Raw genomic sequence first — 22,428 nt, 5'->3', positions numbered from 1 at the left:
GGAATTTAAACTATGGGGAATCAAACTCATTTGTGATTTTAATACAGAACTTCTTTAATATGATCCAACACTCCCACCTCCTATCCCTTACCTACTTTGCCACAGAGCACCCAGGATTCCCTTGCACTCCCTGAGACCTAACTCATTGTCCACTATGCACTCAGAACTAGATTTCAAATACCTATTTCTAACTCCAGCTTTGTCCCAGAGTGTAGCCACTCTGAAACAAGGCAAAGTTGTTGTTGCTTGGTTGTGAAACTATAAATCAGTATACTTCTGCTCAGCTATTTGTGGAAAATGTATCACACCACATTCAAAATCAGTACCAGTCACTACCACTACAGAAAGGATTCCTGATAAAGAGTTTGTAGAACTGTAGGCTACCAGGACTGAGAAAAAAAGAGAATGTCCCTAACATATGAAGAACAATAAATAGAATACTGGCTAAAGAATTGAGGTACCAGTTATAGACCTAATAATGGATGTGTTTCAGGTCCTGTATTTAGCTGAAAACGGAAGCTCTTCATTCACAGAGTCTGGTTTTATGCCTCTCATAAATTAGATGCATTATGTGGTTTGTGGACAGGACCTCAACCTCGCTCAGACAGATGTTGGAATTGAGCAGCAGTACATAAAATCTGACATAGCAAGTGACCCATACCTAAATGAAAGCTTTATTAATGCACATCATAGGTTAAAATTTATTCACAGTTACACATGCAAAGTTCTTTTTGAAGCTATTAGGGGACCCACTTCTACCTGTAGGTAGAATCTGGCCCTATGTTGTTAATAAGCTACCTTATCTTGGTCCTGAATCTGACTGCTCTCAGTTACAGATGTACATCAATTAATTTCATCAATGGGAGATGCCCCTTATTTACACCAATTTGGTGTAAAGATCAGAATCAGATACCTAAAATATAAATAACGTATTTGTGTTTAAATTAGAAATGAAAAAGAATGCAAACTTAAACTATTCAGGAAATCATATTAAAAGCTGGTGATTTGGATTGTGATACTTTTATAAGCAACCCAGAGATTATTTCAATAAGAAGTTAAAAGGCCACATGAAAGAGAATCTAGAGTTATGTTTTTCCAATTACTGTAAAATTTATAGTATGTTTCTTGCTTTAGGGTCTCTTCAGACCATCACAGAGGATTGCTCATATTAGTCAGTTTTCTATCTCTAAATCATTAACCCAATTTCTTGATACATTGCTCAAGAGAAAAGAAGGTCAATAAATCTGCCTCTGCAGACTACAAAGCACCAGCAGATAAGTGTGGGTTTTTTCTTTTCTAAAAAAACGCTTCTGGATTGTCAGCTGTGTGGGAATGCTGAGTGAAGAAGTTGGGAAGGTGGGAGAAATGTATGGGGGGGAAGATAGCTGTAATAGATTGAAGCAGTAGGTATCTACCAACATTCATATGACCACAGAGGGTACATCTACACTGCAATAAAACAACTGCAGCTGGCCCGTGTCAGCTGACTCGGGCTCAGGCTGTGGGGCTATAAAATTGAAATGTAGACTTTAATGCTCAGGCTGGGATCTCAGAGCCCAGGCTCCAGCCCGAATACCTTTGCTGCAATTTTATAGGCCTGCAGCCTGAGTCCCATGAGCCCAAGTCAGCTGACATGGGCCAGCAGCAGGTGTTTTATTGCAGTGTAGATATGTACAGAGCTACTTATCTTTCGGTTTACAGTATGTGGGGGGATGGTCATGCTATATATACACTACCAATTATGTTTTTTTTTTAAAATAGCATCCTAGGGATGCTTTTCTAAAAGTAGACAATTCAGACAGCTAATGTGACAAGTGAAAACAAAATGAATACTCAAGTATATTTAAGGGTATTCATTAGTATCTAAAATTTTGTATGGCACCTTTCACAAATATCTATTTTATTTGCATTGCTGTAGTGTTTAGAGGCTAATCAGTCAGTGATCAGAGTCCCATTGTGGCAAGCATTGTTCAAACATACAATGAAGGGACAGTTGCTACTCCAAAGAGCTTACAATTTAAGTATAAGACAAGAGACAGCAGATGGATACAACAAACAGATGGCAGAGCACAAGGTAACAGTGAGACCATTATTAGTAGTGTAATAAGTAGCAGTCACAGGATACCAGTTGCCTAAACATTATCAAGTGTTTTTTAGGCATCCTATCATAGGTGTGTCTTAAAAAGAGATGTAAAGAAAGCTCATTCACCTCCTCTACAGTGGCCTTGTGGATTTTGACATTGTAGAAGCAGTGGCATGGGAAAAATTGTAAAGGTGCTTATTGGAAAATTTGACAAATGTGCTGTCATAAATATAAAGGGAAGGGTAACCACCTTTCTGTCCACAGTGCTATAAAATCCCTCCTGGCCAGAGGCAAATCCCTTTCACCTGTAAAGGGTTAAGAAGCGAAGATAACCTCTCTGGCACCTGACCAAAATGACCAACAAGGAGACAAGATACTTTCAAAGCTGGAGGGGGAGGGGGGAACAAAGGGTCTGTCTGTCGGTGTGATGCTTTTGCCAGGAACAGATCAGGAATGCATCTCAGAACTCCTGTAAAAAGTTAGTAAGGAATCTAGCTAGAAATGCGTTAGATTTCCTTTTGTTTAATGGCTGGTAAAATAGCTGTGCTGAATGGAATGTATATTCCTGTTTTTGTGTCTTTTTGTAACTTAAGGTTTTGCCTAGAGGGATTCTCTATGTTTTGAATCTGATTATCCTGTAAGGTATTTACCATCCTGATTTTACAGAGGTGATTCTTTTACTTTTTCTTTAATTAAAGTCTTCTTTTAAGAACCTGATTGCTTTTTCATTGTTCTTAAGATCCCAGGGTTTGGGTCCATGTTCACCTGTACAAATTGGTGAGGATTTTTACCAAGCCTTCCCCAGGAAAGAGGGTGTAGGGCTTGGGGGGATATTTTGTGGGGGGGGAGGGGAAGACTTCTCCAAATGGGCTCTTTCCTTGTTCTTTGTTTAACACGCTTGGTGGTGGCAGCATAGGGTTCAAGGACAAGGCAAAATTTGTACCTTGAGGAAGTTTTTAACCTAAGCTGGTAAGAATAAGCTTAGGGGGTCTTTCATGCAAGTCCCCACATCTGTACCCTAGAGTTTAGAGTGGGGAAGGAACCTTGAAATGTGCTATCAAGGATGGCACTGCAGATATGATTGGCAGGTTGATAATATGTATGTGAGAGGCCATGAAGGGCCATAAAAGAGAAAACAAGTTAGTCTGTGCTTGTTCAAGGCAATCAATGTACTGCAGCAAAAACAACCACCAATGTCACAGTTCAGCAGGCTAACTAAGTAAGTAACTGGATGAAAAACTGTTTAGTTTTAAAATATGCACAGGAATTAGCAGCTCAAATACCAGGAGGGCAAAAGTTCCATCCAAAATGAACAAAAGCCTGACACTGAGATAACGGATGACAGAGATGCAAGCAATAAGGACCACACAGAGTGAACATAGAGGGCAGAAGGCAGAGATGAACCAGATCAGGGAACTACGTGCAAAGGCCTGGAATGTTAGAGACAGAATGTTACCCTGAATTCATAACTTAACCAGTGCAGATGACTAAATAAGAGAGTAACATGGAGGAGAGAAAAGAGGCAATGAAAAAAAAAAATCAAATGAACCACATGATTCTGTATCTACAGCAAATGAGAAATCAATGAGACAGAAAGACCACTGAGAATTGAGTTACAGGTGAATCAAAGCAGGCACCATTTTAACTGTGAGAACTATATAACACAGTCAGGACTGCTTACTTGACCCGGGAGCTGGTCAAACCCTGGTGGTTCATTTTGAGGATTCAATTCTATATAACTAAAGCCTACCAGAAATATCCCTCCTCCTTTTCTACCCCTTTACTCCTTCCAGTCACAGGCACCCTTTACTTCACAATTTTGTCTTTGGTTGGTAGTGAGTGGTTCACCCTCTTCTGCATGCTGCCTAACAGTACCCCTCACTGGTGTGCTTGATGCATGCCTCCCACCTTTGTCATGTGGATCACTAGGTAGGGCCATTCTCCTGAAACATCATGGTCTTCAAGGAGGCCAAGAAGCTGACCTTAGCAACCACATAGGGCCTGCTACAGAGCTCATAGAAGTCAATGGAAAGGCTGCATATTGACTCCATAGATGCTGGATTAGGGTCATAGGCAAAAAGTGAGAGAAATAAGCTGTACAGGCAGGCGACCTCCATAAGTCTCTGGTATCTAGGTAGGGTAACACCTGGAAGAAGAGGTTAGGCTGTGTGGCTAGCATCAATCTATGTATACCGGACTCTTGTGGTCCTGGGCTGATGACTGAGGGCTTTGCTGTAAACCAGATGTATCCTAATTGAGAGGCTGGGTTCTGCTTCCTATACAAGTGCCCTTTAAATAGCCATGAATTTCAGAAATGTTTAACAAATGGAATCTGCAAGTCTTTACAGCTGAGTTGGTGTGTGGGTAAAAGCGCAGGTCAGAATCAGTGATACTCCCAAGAGTTGTGCTTTGGGGCTGGGGTTAAAACAAGAAGATTAACCGCAAAATAGAAAGACCCAACTATGGAAAACAGTAGTGGGGCCAGGGAAAAAAAAAAAGATTTCTTCCTTTGTCCTAGTCATTAAAAAATAGATCCCCAAGCTGCCATTAGGGACAGCTCATTTCTTTGTTGATCCTTTTTCTCTTTTCATCCTGACGTTCTGCCTTTTTAGAGGACTTGTTGCCAATTCTAGGTGGGAAGCATAGATACTCCTAATAGTGTGGAGCTACTTAAAACTGTGCTTGGAAACATTCACAGGGAAAGTCTGGCTACACTATATATTTAATTGTTTTGGTATGGTGGGTTGGTCTCTGCAAGGGTTGGGGAGCGGGGTGGGTAGGGCGCTGCTAGAATGCAACAGCACTTGCATGCCACCCTGTCAACCCAGCTTAGAGGGAACACTGCAGGTACCTAGCAACAGGTCGGCACCAATGCCGCACCCGCTGGCCTCTCAGCAAGAGTGCTGTCACTGCATGTTGCCATGACAGCAAAAGTACAAGAACCAGTACATCACGGCTGGGCAGCCTTACCGCAGAAGCACAGATTTAGAACTCCCAATATCTGTTGTACATCTATTTTTGCAGAAGTATAAATCCATAAATATGGCAAGAACCAAGCTAACAGCACAAGTGTCCAGTTCTACAGTGTGTTTCTGAGTGTGCTCCTAAAACACTGGAACTTAGACAGGTCTCCACAGCTGCAGAAACAAGACAATGTATTGGATGATTTAGCCTGCCATGGAGCCACTGGGACAAATTCACGGGTGACTAACAATCTGGAAGGAATTACAACCTCTTCCACCATGACCACCTCCAATGTGAAGGTCTCACCAACTGAGACTCCCATACACACAATCTACACAAGGATTTTTTCACAAAAAAGTTCCCACTCTTGCTAGAACCATTTCAGCTCCACCAGGTCAGTAACAGTGGGAACCCTAGTGTAAATTACAGAAAACCTACCTGGTAAGCCTGGACCATGATATCCCCTAAACTCCCTTCCAGTACTCCTAGAGAATGCAAACCACCCAGAAGCCCACAGCCCTGACAACCCTCTGAACTAGCCAGCAGAGCTGGCCAGAAGCAGAGATTTGAGCATGCTGTCTCATCCTAGTTCCCCGGCTCATAATCCAGTCCCAAAGCTCCACTCCAGGTGGTGCAGCTTCATACTGCTCCCCAACATTACTCCACTATTGCGGTCACTGCTTCTTAGTACACACTACGTCTGTGCTTGACTAAAGTCATCTGATCCCAATTGTGTCACATAATATAGAATGTTTTGTGCTGTGAAACATATTGCTATAAAACATGCAAGCAGTGCAATTCAACCAAGTTAACCTGGCTGTTGGAATCTTAATTTTTGCATTTTCTGACACTCGGGAATTAGCTGTGCAACTGAGCATTGCATCAAGATTGATTTTTGTGTTTAATGACATATTTTGGCTTGGTGAGATGTTCTGATGAACTCGCTTTAATTGTGCTTGCCCTGGCCTTATGCTAGTATGTACTTCATTGCTTAATCCATGCCTGCTCCAATTTTCTCCACTGCAGGCTACAGCACTTTCCCCACTGCTTTAGTACTTATACCCTCCCCCCATTTAAATGGATTCCTCACTGTCTTACTGTAAACCCCAAAGCAACCCCCTTTTCTTTACTGAATCAATTATTTGAAAAATCTATTACTTTAAAAAAGAGCGTAGGCAATAAAAAGAACATGGAGAGAGGGCAGACAGAACAGAGTAGATGTAGAAGGGAAGACAATTATAGTTTTATTTGTGCATGCAAGGTGAGCTGGGGAAGGGAGGTGCTTTTCAGCATGGCTTGGTTCATCTATATCGTTATACCACCTCCTCTCTTAGCCAGCACACATGGTATGGGGAAACTGCAGTTTTTAAGGAACTTTATTTCTCTGACGTAGTAACTACGTTACATCATAGGAATGCCAATTTTGAGGACTAATGTTAGCTGGGGATTAATGACAAGCATTTCTTTACTTTGTTGAAACTGATGGTCAGCAAGGGATATTGCTTCCAGTAGAGAACTCCTGACTCACATGTCCTATGGGTAAAATATTAAAGACCCCAATATACCACATGGTTTTAGACAGTGCTACAGTAAAGTGATGATCCTGGATATCAGTAATATAAATATATTTAAATTGGTTAGATTCAACCCTGGGTTTATGCTGGCAGGAATACTATTCATCTTTAGAACACATAACAATTTACCAAGGGGACTATCCCCATTCTGTAGATGGAGTAACTGCTACACACACACACACACACACACACACAAATAGGGTAAAATTTTAGAAAGTGTCTAAATCCCATTTTCAAAAGTGACTTAGGCTCCTAGGTCTCTTGGACCTTTTGGAAAATATTATCCTTAGGTTCTGAACCAGCAAACATTTATGCACGTGCTTAACTTTAAGCATGTGAATAGACACATTGACAATTAGATCTCCCCTCACTCCTTTCTTTTTCCTATCTAATAATATGGCTATGGCTCCTTCTCATTGACATGCAATAACCTCCCCAGCTCCCTACTTACGCATAAGCCACTAATAGGCTTTGGCTCTTACCCGTCCTCCCTGCTAACCTTTTCCCTCTTCACTCCTCTGCTGTCCACATCCACCAACTTCTTAAGGAATCTCTTTTTAGGCTCAGGGTTTGTGGCAGCCTCTCTGCTGGTGAATCCAGATCTGGCAGGGTGTGGATTGTGTAGCCACATTTTGTGCTGTCTATTAGAATTTGTAAATGGAAAAACAAAGGAAAACCATTTAAAAAAAAAAAAGAAAGAAAAAAAAGAAAAGAACATGCCATGCTGTCAGTAGTCCTAATCTGTTTATATGGTGACTCTTTTTTCTATTTTAGGATATAATCTTTGGCATTTTTCACTCTTTATTTCAGCATTCCAATCTGTTTGGGATATTTGTCTCTATAAACCGCAAACAGAAACAGAAAATGTTTTTTTTTTTTGACTCCCACTACTAAAAAAAACATAACTCACGAGTAACGCTGCGAGTCTTTCACAGAGGTCCAGGAAGTCCTGGATTCTGTGACTTTCTGGGACCTTCGTGACTTCTGCAGCTGCACTGGCTGCTGCTGGGGTGGCCTCGAAGCCAGCTGCACTGGCTGCTGCTCAGGCAGCCCTGGGCAGCTGGCCCTGGGGCCACCCGAGCAGCAGCCAGTGCAGCTGGTTTTGGGGGCTGCTGGAGCAGCATTTGTCCTGCCCCAGAGCACCAGTCCCGAAGCAGCAGTCCTAGGGGCAGCTCCAGAGCCCGTCAGAGCAGCAGGCGGCCAGGGACAGTGAGCCCCTAACGTCAGAGCAGGGGCCAGCTGTCAATCCCGCAGGGGACCCCAGAGCAAATGTGCCCTTGGGCCCCAGGAGCAGCTAAGATTTAGTCAGAGATATATTTAGTAATAGTCATGGACAGGTCACGGCCATGAACTGTTGTTTATTGCCTGTGATCCGTCCATGACTTTTACTAAAAATACCCATGACTAAATCTTAGCCTTACTCATGAGAGATTCTTTTAAAGTCTAATTGGATTAATATGGCAATAATATTTTTAAAGTAAAAATTCTCAGAGAAAGGTTAGCAAAATTGCTACTAAAGATTTATCTGCCTGTTGCTGAGGGAGCCTTTCTGATTACAAAATGCCTTTAATCTCTCTCTCTTAAAACAGGTTTCTATGCAGTTCAGAATCCACTTTAAATCCCAAGAACTCTCTTCCTACTAAATTTTGTAGTAAGAGGAAGAATGTATCATAAATCCCATTGCAAAAGAAAGATATCGATCTGTCTGTCTGTCTAACAGCATACTGACATATTGTGCAATAGCAAGAATTCCTTCTAAACTCTCTGCTGGCTGAATATTAACCAGATTTAGCATCAATATTCTTATGCTGCTTAGTAGTGAGAATGCTTGTATGTGTATCATGTAAAACCATATAATAAGTCCAAAGGGATGATAAGTTACTCAGTGATGGTTAACAAAACTTTCCATCAGATCTCAACGATTGACATATTAAATAGATAACTGAGTACAGGTCAAGTTTAAATTCTGCCTGTTTAGATGCTTAATAAATGAATTGATAAATAAATGCAATAAACAAATTACACAAGCCATTGTTTATTTTCCTCTCTGCAAACTGTCTTGTTGAAACAGTCCAGCTGCCATAAAGTCTGCTTTCTGCTATGAAGAAAGCAATGGTTCATAGTTTGGAATTTAATATTCAACTGAAAGTCTCAGCAAATAGTCTTTTCCACATGGAGCTGAAATGACGCTCATGTTCTGGACCACGTGTTGTCTGGGTCACTTTAAATTTTTAAAATAAACCTTTTTCTATAAATGTAAGGTTTTGCCTCAATCAGGATAAGTGTTTTTTCAAACTAATCTCCTTGAGAATATCTATCTTTAGCACCATACTTAAAGGTGAACTGCATAGCCAAACAAAAGAGGTTTGTGTCCTGTATAAAGGTGGCAAAAAAAATATTAAGCTTTTACATTAGAAATTGAACTGCAGCTTTTCCAGCCCTGTCTGAAGGAGGAAGGAGTTGTTGAGATACTCCAATGTTACTCTGTGAGGAGGTCATCTGCGAGATACCTGTGGCATAAAACAGCCCAGAGTCAGCATCTTCTCCCTCCTCAAATAAGAAATCTGAAGTTCAGGTTTCAGCCTCAAACTATGATCTAATTGTTCAGATCCTCCAAAGACTGACAGAGCTCTTCAGCACAGGATTTGATCCTGCCAGATGCTGAGCACTCCAGCCCATTCTAACAATGCACTTAACTGGCATGCTGAAATTTGAGCATATGAATAGTCCATTGACCTCAGTAACACTACTCATGTGCTTAAAGTGAAACATCTACTTTGTAAATCCAAGTGTTTTGCTGGACTGACCCAGCATACACCTTGCAAAACTGAGCCCATAAACAGGGAAACCAAGGCCTGATCTTGCTAATGTAAATGATAGGCACAGAGACAGACAAACAGACAAAGAAACAAATGAGGCTAACTTCATGCATAAGAAAGTAAGAGTGTAAGACACACAGTTCCTTATTCTTTGTTGTTCACTTTTAATGTAGGAATTCTATTTTCTTTCTAGCTCTTTATATAGAGGATCACAACATATTCAGAGATAAGGTCTGTTTTTTTTTTTAAAAAAAATCATACATTAAATTGGTGTTACACAAAATGCTGAAAAATGCACACATGCACTGGGGGCCGGAGGAAGGAACCTGAGACACAATTCATCTAATATCAGTCTCAGTAACTGAAGGTGTTGATTTTAGCAAATATTTCAAACAGTGTTATTTTTAAATTGATGTCTATTAAAAGAAACATTTTTTGAGAATGTAAAACACAAAATCTGAAATCAGTTATAGATGTGCATGCTGACAAATGCCTATATCCTGCAAATTGCAGGATTGCAGTCTTATACATTACCAATACATTTACATCAGAAAATAAAATAGTTAAAAATTATTCCATTCCCCCTTCTCTTGCTTTCCCAAATCGTGAATTTATGCTCCCATATTATAAACATCTTAAGCAAGAGCAGAATTGGGCCCTTAACTTTTCAGGGTGCTATCAACAGTTGCAAGAAAATGTAAGATATTTATTTCAAGATTTGATAAGTATGTGAAGGGCTAAAGGCCCAGTACTGCAAACTGGTGGATGTTTCTATGGGGCAAATAGTGCTCCTTTGGATCAAAATTGTATCCTCAATGAACTTCTACTCCTTTTTACTCACATGAGCCATCCCACTGAAGTTAGAGAATAAGGATCATTGCTTGTTAAGTTCTGACAAATGCTCCATACTGTAAAAGACTCATATAAAGATAGTCCCTGTTCCAAGAAGCTCATGTAAGTGTTACAGGCTCAGATTCACTCTTTCAAAACAGTTTGTGGGTTTTAAGCTTTCTACATACATGGGATCTTGGCTGTTTTTAAAAGGCTTTGCAGTTCACTTTTAACACGTAGGTAATTTCATCCACAGGATGAATATTCATCCATGATGCTAAATGCTATATTTCTTAAGCACTGAAACTCCAGCAGGCAAGGAATGCTGGAAAAGGCCATATTTCTCAAACCTTCTTTCTTTTCCTCTTGTTTCTGGGTTGTCTGGTTTTGATGCTTGTTTGTTTTTCCGTGCTGCCCTATTTGTTTCTCACTTTCATCTCAATTGATTTTTCTTAAGCTCTTTAAGGCCAACATCTTTGACAGGGGGGGAAATCTCATGAAAAATAAATCTGCTAGATTTTTGTGTGTCTGAAACAACACTCTATACAAACTCCAGATCAAGTTTTAAACGAGACAGAGAATATGCAGATGCCTTCAGAAAACAATGAAAGGCATGAAGGAAAGTCCTTTCTGCCCCTAGAAGGAGCGATCCCATAGTCACAGAACATATGCAATTGCTTATTCTATGGCATGTAAACACTGGCTGTCAGTACCATAACTGCAATATCATGGAAGCACAGTATAAAGGCCCTACTATATAACAACTGAACAGTATTTGTGGACCTGGCTACAAAACACTTGTCCCCTCACCCAGTAACAACAGAATAGTGTGAACGGTACCTTAACCATGTTCCCAAACTGTATTCGTAGGAACACAGGAATTGCCTTGCTGGACTCAAACAGTGGTTTTAGCTACGGCAATATTGGATGAAATCTTGACCCTATGGAAGTCGACGGCAAAACTTCCATTGACTTGAATGGGACAGGATTTCACTCACTGAGTTAGAAGAGTATTTGTTTCAGAGTAGCAGCCATGATAGTCTGTATCCGCAAAAAGAACAGGAGTACTTGTGGCACCTTAGAGACTAACAAATTTATTAGAGCATAAGCTTTCGTGGAACTTCATTGGTTTTAAACTGCACCTCTCCATACACACACAAAATCCATAGCACTGAAGCAGGCAACAAGACTTATGAAAGAAAAACCTCAGTGTGCAAGAGTAAACTGTTTATAATTTAACACGGTCGGATTTTCTAAATCATTATGTAACTATTCTCCAGAGGGTTATCCAATGGGATGTGCAGCTCTAGAGTTCATCCATTTTTTAAGATATCCATAAGCAACAACAAAATTCTTATCCCCAATACAATTGAAGTGAAACTATGAAAGGAAAAAATATGAAAAATCAGTCTTTAAAAATCAATATAATTAAATCCAAAAATAGTAAAATGTCAATCATAAGATTATGATTATTGCATGGCATAACTACAGGACAGAGTTAAGGATATGTGGGTGTTGTCACAGGGTAGCTAGCATCTTAAATGAAATGGGGCCCAGCTCTCCTGTTCCAGTCTGGGTGCTCCCTAATTTGGTATAATGAGGACGGTGGAGCTGCCCCCAGAGTTATAAATGAGAAACAGCAAGGGAGGACACAGAATCCAGAGAGAGAAGCTGAGGTGGATTGAGAGCTTTGGGGGGTGGCGGGGGGAAGAGAATCACAGCCGGGGCAAGGGAGGTAACGCTTCTGACAGAGAGAACAGTGAGAGTTCCCTAGTAACCACTGGAGCCAGATCGGACTGCTGACACCAAAATGCAGCTGCAGGTGCATGGATCACCTACAAACTTCCCCAGGCCAGAAAGCCATGGCAGGAGAGGATCCAAAGGCTGAGGGCAGCAGAGGGAGATGGCTGCTGGCTATCTGAGCTCAAGGACTGAAGTCTGGGGAACAATGAAAGGGTGAGCCCACTGATGTATCCAGGTGAGAATTAGAACCAGACCTGAGATCAAAAACAGGGAAGCACCCCAGCTAGAGGGGCTGGTGTGAAGCATGGTGAGAGTTGCCAGAGCTGTACCTTAGAGGTCAGGTGTGCTGACAGGCAATGGAGCTGTACCACAGAGCCTCAGCATGGTGAGAGATGCTGGAGCTTTACCTGGTATGTTGATGACCTGCTGGAACTTGAAAGATTGAATGTACTTCTTTGGACTGTGCTGAGGAATTCTGTATTATAGTTGTGGGACTTTTGTTATAATTTACATGCACAGGGCTGTTTTTTTGTAATATATTAACCAAGTAAAGGCTATTTATACTTGGAAATCTTGTATGGAGTTACTGGGGACTTTGAAAGAGCGAAACAACCACCTTGTCACAAGTGCCTTAACTGTGCATTTCTTACCTTAAAATGTTTGGATTTCTTGTAAGTGTAACCATAACTATATATTTCCTGGCTTTATAATGCTTTATTTTGGGATAATTACAACATCCGTGTAATGTATCTGGCTCTAAGTTACACTCAAACTTAATTCCATTTTAATGTCGATTTTTGTCAGGTATTATACAAAAGAGATGACAAATGAGAAACTATACGACATGCTGACAACACCTCTCTTTCCATATAATTGTCAATAACAAGGAGGAGTGCAATGTTTTGCATTTAAGTGCTATTCTTTAATCCAAATATTACATGTATAGAATGACTCGTTATAAGTCACACCATTTAAAGAGGGGGGAAAACCCCCCCTAAAGATGAAAGACACTTAAATGATTAAAAGCAATCATTAACTGTTTAATGGAAATTGAATTGGAATTTCACAGATCCTATAAATTTCATAGTATGTAAACCATTTCACATCTCAAATGCATATATCATGAACGGTCTCACAGATGCAGCCAAGAACACCCCTTGAGGTTTTTCAAATTCTTGCCTTTGCTGTCAAACATCCTTATAAACTTGCCAACAGCTAGAAAGATGCTGCTCAAAAACACAACAGATGTATTAGAAGAACAGAGCATTTTTATGTCATCATGGAACTGAAAAGAATTTTTCTTTACTGCAATTTTAAGCACAGTGCTCCCTCACCGTAAAGCTACATTTTGTTTGCCAAGATTTCTGAATATTTCTGCCTGCTGGTTCTGACAGAAAATGGAGTTTTAAACCATTAGCTACAGTTAAATAGTTTTAAATAAGGAAGCTCTATTAAAGAGAAGACTCACAAAGAGTGACCGCTTTATAAATACAATTTTTTTGCTATTTTTTCATATCAACTATGAGCTCATTATCCTAGATAGAGGCCTCAATTAGGAAAGCATCCCTATTCAGGGTAATATTTAAGCACATGCTTGGCAGGCAGCCCTGTTGCACCTTCCTGCAGCCTACCTGAGAGATCACATATCCAATGGGACTGAGGAAATGGGCCTAAGGAGAGAGGCCCAGGTAGCCCCCATTTCCTCCAGCTTCTCTTGAAACTGCCAACCTTCCAGCCTGTCCCCACAACACGCATCCACCCAGCTATCTGCAGAAGCCCCCAGACTTCTTCTACTATATCCTAGCCCCAGCTGCCAGGTTTAGTGCAGCTCCATGCCCTACTCCTACCCCTTATTTCAGAAGGATGTGTTGTACTTAAGCTTTAGGTTGGCAATTGATTTACATATTTGCCAATTATAGACTATAAGGGAGCTGCACAAAACTTGACAACTACTGTATGTTAAAGTTAAGCATATATTTTAGTACTTTCCAGAATCAGGACCATAATCAGTAAAGTCCTGATCCTGCAGCAATTGAAGCCAGTGGCAAAACTACCATTGACTTCATTGGAGCACTCTGATCCAGATCCAACACAGAACTTAAGAACATGTTTACGCATATTCACACTTTACACATGTCAGTAATCCCATTGCACCTTGCAGGACTGAGGATTTGTCTACATAAACATTCCGTGTGTGGCAAACTGGGGTGTAAATCTAGCCTGCCACGCCTTCCTTAAGTGTCCACATGGACCCTCTTGACACACACACACTGTTACTTACTGCACTTTGATCTACTCCCGTTTCAAAGTAAGGTAGATCAAGCGGAGTAGCAACTGTTAATGTGTATTTGCAAGGTCTACATGGACAGTTAGTACATGGAAGGCTAGTGCAGCGTAGATTTACACGCCAGCTTGCCACAAACTAAATGTTCATGCAGACAAACCCTGAGTCTCTAACCCTACATCAGGTTCTGCTAGAGTAAACCCAGATGCAGGATCAGGGCACAAATGGTACCAATCTTTCACAAAAATCAAGACATTCTCTTTTGAAATCAATGATGTAGTCAATTTAAAAAAAACAACATTTTTACTTAAACATTTTTATCTACTATTATTACAATTATTTAAGATTCCTATAACTGAGCAATATTAGACAAAATAAATATTTTACTTCTTTCTTCATTTCGTTGACTTTGTGTACTTGACAATACTTTTATATGATCAGCTTTGCTATTCCCTGTGTGATCAGGTAGGCATAGTTGTTTGTATGAGCTTTTCATACAGCAACAGGGGAGAATAAAGCTTGTTTTTGCGGGGGGGGGGGGGGCGGGGGAGAAAAAATTATTGTAAAAGTGAAAAAGTTGGCAGGGGGACTTGGAGGCAAAGGATCTGAAACTTACCGTATTTCACTAGACTTCTCATAAATGTTGTTCCCTTAAATACTAAATCTTAGACTAATTTTGTTTATATTAGAAGCATTTGGGAACTATTTGTACCGGTTCTAACATCCGGTCATAAAATTTGCAATGGACACATAAAATGTATTCCTCTTCCAGGAAGAGTTTAAGATGATTGCATGATGCAACACTAGTCTATTGTGCTGCCAACCAAAAGACAAAGGTCAAATTCAAGTTTCCAAAAACAGAAAAGGCTAGGTCAAGGGTAGAGACACCCCCACACCTTGCTATTTATCTGCTAGATAGACTAGAGGGAGCCAAAAGAACTGGTTTTAAAAAGATTATGCCTTTTAAAAAAATCAATTTTCTGAGAGACAAATTCCAGCAATAAAGAATTATTCTTTATAATTACTTTGATTTTATTCACAGCTGCCTAGAGACATAGTTTCTGCCCATATGCCATGTGAAACATTAAGTCCTCATCTACCAGAAGAGCCAAATTCTCCTAGATCTTCATCGGACTTCCAATGAAGTCAACAGCAAACCTCACATTGACTTCAAATGGGCAGAGCTGGGACTTTGGTTTATAGCTTAACAACGTCTGTGTCTCTGTTTAACTCATTTCTTGACTGAGGCATGGTCTAATCCTTGTTTATAGAAATACATGCATATTCTAATGAGTGTGTGTATTAAGTATTCAAAATTGAACAGTGAGGCTAACTGTATGTACAAAAAGGTCATCGTCCTCTGCTGCATTCAAGCAGTGCTGAAGCCTGCCCTAATATGTGCTGCCTGCTCACAGCCCCCTAAGGAGCCAAGGAGCAGTCAAAGATTGTTGAGATGGTCCAATCAGGCCCGTTTTTGTCAGCCACAGTCCCTATCCCTTAAGCAGGAGGGAGTGGTGTGCTGGCTCTGCACCAATTGTGGATCCCGTATACAGATGGAATCTTCCTGGGCCCAGTTTAACTGACTTAGAGATAGCCAGAGCTGCCGCATTGTAGGGAAGGACCTGCCCAAAGAGCTAGAATATTTTATTTTCAGGGCTGAAAAATGTCGAGTGTGTGGTTTTGTTCTTATGACATTACTTTAGGCAGCAAATTGTCACACTATGAAATGTCATGGGAAATCAGTAATGTTATCTCCCTATATTAGAGTGCTGCAGAATTGCAGAAGACCAGCACGGTTATATGATATTTATACAGACCAGGCTAATCTCCAGTTTTCGGCCGTACCCTCAGACTTTCTTCTCAACTTCTCTAACCCTCTGTCCCTTCTTCTGCATTTCTCCTAAACTGGCTAACAGAATTATTATTATTTGAAGTTTTTGCCTCTTCCCCACTGCTGAATGTTACCATCCCAGCTTCTGCTTGATGGGAAGGGGAATCAGGTCAGTAGCTCAGATAACTCAGAAGGCAGTAGACACTTTACAATACAGATAGAAAGGCAGAGGTGCATGTCCCAATAGCTTAGCTATGATGCAATAAATGGGGGGTAGCAAAACAGGATGAAGTGAGAAAAGACGAGGGTTACAGCCAGGGTGGATTTGGAAGTATGGGCTGGATGAATGCACTATAAGGTGGGCAGAAAGCTGGCTAGATTGTCGGGCTCAACGGGTAGTGATCAATGGCTCCATGTCTAGTTGGCAGCCGGTATCAAGTGGAGTGCCCCAAGGGTCGGTCCTGGGGCCGGTTTTGTTCAATATCTTCATAAATGATCTGGAGGATGGTGTGAATTGCACTCTCAGCAAATTTGCGGATGATACTAAACTGGGAGGAGTGGTAGATACGCTGGAGGGGAGGGATAGGATACAGAAGGACCTAGACAAATTGAAGGATTGGGCCAAAAGAAATCTGATGAGGTTCAATAAGGATAAGTGCAGGGTCCTGCACTTAGGATGGAAGAATCCAATGCACCGCTACAGACTAGGGACCGAATGGCTAGGCAGCAGTTCTGCGGAAAAGGACCTAGGGGTGACAGTGGACGAGAAGCTGGATATGAGTCAGCAGTGTGCCCTTGTTGCCAAGAAGGCCAATGGCATTTTGGGATGTATAAGTAGGGGCATAGCGAGCAGATCGAGGGACGTGATCGTTCCCCTCTATTCGACATTGGTGAGGCCTCATCTGGAGTACTGTGTCCAGTTTTGGGCCCCACACTACAAGAAGGATGTGGATAAATTGGAGAGAGTCCAGCGAAGGGCAACAAAAATGATTAGGGGTCTGGAACACATGAGTTATGAGGAGAGGCTGAGGGAGATGGGATTGTTTAGCCTGCAGAAGAGAAGAATGAGGGGGGATTTGATAGCTGCTTTCAACTACCTGAAAGGGGGTTCCAAAGAGGATGGCTCTAGACTGTTCTCAATGGTAGCAGATGACAGAACGAGGAGTAATGGTCTCAAGTTGCAGTGGGGGAGGTTTCGATTGGATATTAGGAAAAACTTTTTCACTAAGAGGGTGGTGAAACACTGGAATGTGTTACCTAGGGAGGTGGTAGAATCTCCTTCCTTAGAGGTTTTTAAGGTCAGGCTTGACAAAGCCCTGGCTGGGATGATTTAACTGGGAATTGGTCCTGCTTTGAGCAGGGGGTTGGACTAGATGACCTTCTGGGGTCCCTTCCAACCCTGATATTCTATGATTCTATGATTTAAATCACTAGACAGGAAGACTCAATTTAGCCATGGATTTCTACATAAAAGTGCATTCTTGTTGGTTGTTATAACCTTAATACACATTCTTCACAACTCAGAGGTAGGTTTCATTTTTAGAAGGTATAAAGTATACATTTTTAAACTGATTTATTTAGAAATCTTTTCAGATTAGTTTGACAGCTATATCAGAAAATGAATTATTGTTTAGTTATTTCATTTACCAAAAGTAATAGAAGCAGATATTTATGAAGTCATTGGGAGGTGAACTATCTCCAATTCAACAGGTTAATCATTAATATTTGGAGGATTTTCTTGCAATGCTGTATTAGGAGGAGAACATCACCAGACAGACATTTAAATTGTTTTATTTCACTAAAATAACAACGGTATGTATTTTGGATTTTTTTCTTCAACAGCAAACATATTTTAACAAAACAAGCATTTGAATTTAATTAAACATTCACGCTTTTTAAAATCAGGTTTGTTTTTGTTAAAATTGTTTTTAACTAAAATAGTTAAATGAAATATTTTTTTAAAAAAGTTAAATCAACTATGTCAGCCAGGTCAACATGAGAAACTTAAAATATTGGCTTCTACAGCTAACCCAGTCATCTTCACCTTCATTTTCCTGTTTGTTCATAATCAGGAAAAGAAAAACAAGCTTTCCTGATTTTTCAGGTCCAAAACGATTTCTCAATTTGGAATGAATTAGTCCAAAAGGAAGAAAATATTTTTCTACACCAGGAGAAGAAGCTACTGCTGTTAAAAGTGAAATTATCACTTCAACACTGAATCCCAGTGCTTAAGTGACTTCCACCAGTTCACTGGTGTGACTTTCTTTAAAACATCATCATCAAACATATATTTCTTGAATGGTTCTTATTCCCAAACTGGGTCTCTTTTACGGCCTGCTGCCATTATAGGTTTTCCCTTCAAGTGACAATGGTATGGTAGATCTCAGATCAATGAAGGCTACACTCAGAAAGACCTCAAGACTTCTGGAATATGCTGCTCAAAGAGTTTCACTTTTGTTTCTACTGCCTGTCCCTCCTTTTCACATTTATCTCCAGATTTTTTCTCCTTGTCCAGATCTAGTCCGCCACCAACAATCTTCTATTCACTGAACTTTTTGAAACTTTGCACTTTTAGAGAGAGGTAAGAGATTGACTGTGTACACAAATTTGCAGAGGGACAACAGGGTTGAGGTCTGTTATTTCTCACCTCTATATATTATGTATTTATTTGTTTGTTTTATTTAAAAATAGTTTTGCTGTTCACAAGCATGCTATCTCTGGAGACACAAATCCACAGTTTGAGAACTGCAAAACTAAGCATCTCTGATGGTATCTTCTAGACTGAGCGCTGAGTCCCATTGGGTAGATAGAAAGATTAACCAAAATAATCTATGTAGAAGCCCCTGGAGCCCCATAAAACTGGGTCCCTAATCCATGAACTATTGGAACTCATTTACAAAACTTTTCTTAAAAATTACATGAATATATTGTCTCATACTATAGAATTAGAATTTATAATCCCTATTCCATGATGAGATATCTTTGAGCTATAATGTATCTTAATTAAAACCATCTTTAGATGGACTTTTTTGAAGGAAAAAAACCTGATTTAAACAAAATTTAAAAAAAAACTCAGATTTCTTTAAAAAAAAAATTTTTTTAAATCATGGATTTTTATCCACCCTGGTTACAGCAACAGCCTTACATAGCTTGTTGGTGATAACCTTAGTGGGAAGGGAAAAGTGATGCAGGGAAAAAGGAATGGGGAAAAGAAAGACATAATGGACTTTGGAGTAAGACAAGACTACAGTGAGGCAAGGCTAGATAGGAACAGAGATAAAAGGAAAGAACTTTGCACATGTAGAGAAAAAATTGGGAATCTCAAGAACACATCTGTTTTTGAAGTAACTCTGGTTAGCTAACCTGTGTTAACTAACTTGGGTTAAAAAGCAAGGAAGATATGACAACGTAGCTTTTAACTCAGGTTAGCAGCTTGAGTTAAAGCCCATAGGGGAGCCTGGAGTTGAATTCAAGCTACTAACCCAAGTTAAAAACTGCGCTGTCTTGTCTTCAGTGCTTTTAACCCAAGTCAGCTAACTGGAGGTAAGAACACACCTTTTATTTGCAGTGTAGACATATCCTCAGAGTATGCTCTTCAGGACAAGGACCATCTTTTTGGTTTGTGTTTGTACAGTGCTTCACGCAATGGCATTCAAGTCTGCGACTGGGGCCCATACGTGCTACAGTAATACAAATAATAGGAACAATAAAAGGAAGACAGAAGGGAGAGATGCTGCAACATCTACGCTGCAATTAAACAGCTCCTTAGGCCTGCCATCTGTCCCCTGGAGGCTTCAATCAGGAGCAGTTCAGAGGCCCTAAGGGTATGTCTATGCTGCAATTAGACACCTGCCATTGGCCTGTGCCAGTTGACTCGCGCTAAGGAGCTGTTTAATTGTAGCGTAGATGTTTGGGCTGGGACTGGGACCAGGGCTATAGGACCCTGCAGGGGTCTAATTGCAGTGTAGATATACCCAATGTCTCCTAGTACATCCTGTCATACACGGGGAGCACATCTGCTACTACGCTTCCTAAAGGGATTCCACACACACTCTTGTACTGACAGGAGCCTTGCTGGCTGGCCCACAGGAGTTTGGGGTGATGGCTGTGTCGGTTCCCCACCATTTGGGGTGACTAGCACCCCAGGCAGTCCTAATAGGAAGGAGCTCCTACACCCATAAAAGTGTGGGAATTATAACTGTGGCCAAAACATGTGCAGGAGAAAAAGGGGTCACAGGTTCATGTTTTCCTTCCTTGCTCACCAGTGCAGGCTCCAGCAACAGTCTATCCCTAAACATTTTCTAATCTTCAGGAATGTACAGTAAATCAAAATTCCAACTTATTGGTAGTCTCCCTCACCCCCCCCCCCCCGTCATTTTCCACAGCTTAGAGGCATCGATCAAGCCCTGACTATTATATAAGTAGCACCAAAGGTGTGCTTAGTACTTTACAGATCTAGGCCCTGATTCCAGAAAACTGGTTAAGCATGTCCTTCAGTTCCACCTGAGTCATGGAATTCATTGAAGTACATAGAGTAAAACATGCATTTAACTTTAAACACATGCTTAAATGCTCTTCTGTTTAAAAATATTTTTCCACACATTGCAAACACAAGAGATTAAAGGCCTGAATTGAAAATATTTTTCCATGCATTGCAGAAACCTTATCTTTATCACGATCCATACTCAGAGCTGCATACTCCAGCCCTAAACTAGGTCTTCCATACACAACAGCTACAGAGACATGATGGAAATATTTTTAATTGTCTCTGCAATAAGAAGGATTTATTGAATGTTTATGGAATAGTTCATGCTTTTTATTTATATAGCTTTTCTTCCACACAAAGGTTAGTGTTTGTGACATATAAATCAGATCCATCTCTGTTGGTGATTAAGGCATCATAACTGATTTATTATTCTCACTAACTTCTAAAAATTCAAGATAAGCTATCAAATGAAAAATGGAAAACCACTTAGACAAAAGTGTTACAAATCTCTAAATGCTGTTTATCAACATCTGAAGGTTAATTCAAATCTAGAACATCTGCAACCCACTTGGCATAAAATCCACTGCTTCATTACAGGCCATATATGTCTGAACATCTGCTGAGAGTGGGGAAAAAAAAAAAAACTAATCAAATAAGAAACTATATATACTGTTTTCAAACCCTCCCTATAATAACGATTTTAATAACAGCTAAGATGTTAATAGGGAGCTGAGGTTTGCATTTGTTGTTTAAAACAAAAAAACAAAAAAAAACCCAAAACAGTCGTAAGTGAGAGAAGGTGACATACCACCTACGTCACCTCTTTATCAAATAGCTGCAATTATTCTTTATCAGCAATACTTTGCCATTTAGGGCTAAATTCTGATATCCTTATTCACACTGAATATGACCTTACTCCATAAGAAGGTCTATTGTTATCAAAGAGCTATTTAATGTAAGAGTATCAGACAGGTTTTTAGGACACAATTCTGCCACCTTACAAATGGTGAGTAATACCTTGCTCATGTGATTTCTCCACCCATGGATTTCAATGGAATTGCTCACCTTGAGTAAGGTACTGTTTATTGTGAGTAAGGGAGACAATATGGTGGTAATTATTTTGCAGATGTGGATAAAAATGTTGATTGATTCATAGCTAAAAATATGGTATATGCATTCTAATGCACACCTAGGAATTATGATGACTTTATTATTTATATAGTGCCATAAGTGTACATGTTGCTACATTATGGCATAAAATATTCACAGAAGACCTGATCCTGAACATCTCTACTCACAGGAGTAGCCTTTCTTCTTCGTGCTGAAGTCCACAGATTTGTTTCAATGGGTACTTCAGCCTGCTTACATCATGGGGCAGAACCAGACCTAGCAGTCACTGGCAATAGGGAAATGCCTCATCTTCTGAAGTTCCCTCCAGTTTTTTTATGCCTCCCCAACAGCAAGTAGGCTCAACCAGACCTCCCTGCTGCAGAGCTTTTCTAAGGGAAATTCCATAGCTAGTACCAGGTGTGCACACACTCTCTCCCCCTCCATAGGGGATTCTTCCTCCTTAGGGGAGGAAGGCCAACAGTCCAAATCAGAGTTAGAAACTCAAATACTAAAACATATTTTTAAAAACCCACCAGGCAAGAGTTTACTGATCCTTGTGAAATTATGCTTAGGAAGCGTGCAGGTGCTCTAGGCCACGTCTACACTACCACTTACATCGGCAAAGCTTATGTCACTGGGGGGGGTGACAAAACACACCTCTTAGTGACATAAGTTTCACTGGCATAAGTGATAGTGTGCACAG

At 40.4% G+C, this 22,428-nt stretch overlaps 1 protein-coding gene across 4 annotated transcripts in view; it reads right to left on the bottom strand.

The window, feature by feature from the left end:
- Window positions 1-22,428, bottom strand: part of TMEM200A (transmembrane protein 200A) — an 83,038-nt gene that overhangs the window by 19,018 nt on the left and 41,592 nt on the right. The window contains exon 1 of one of the 4 annotated variants that reach the window (XM_073337291.1): window positions 7,104-7,236. The exons of the other annotated variants lie outside the window; for them this stretch is intronic. The gene's annotated coding sequence lies outside the window, so the exon portion shown is untranslated. Of the gene's footprint in view, window positions 1-7,103; window positions 7,237-22,428 lie in introns of those variants that run through there. 4 annotated transcript variants of the gene reach the window in all.

The sequence above is a fragment of the Lepidochelys kempii genome, chromosome 3 (assembly GCF_965140285.1).
Source record: "Lepidochelys kempii isolate rLepKem1 chromosome 3, rLepKem1.hap1, whole genome shotgun sequence".
NCBI classification, from domain to species: Eukaryota; Metazoa; Chordata; order Testudines; family Cheloniidae; genus Lepidochelys; species Lepidochelys kempii.
Note: the sequence above shows the minus strand (reverse complement) of the source record. Positions and strands in the feature narration are given on the sequence as shown.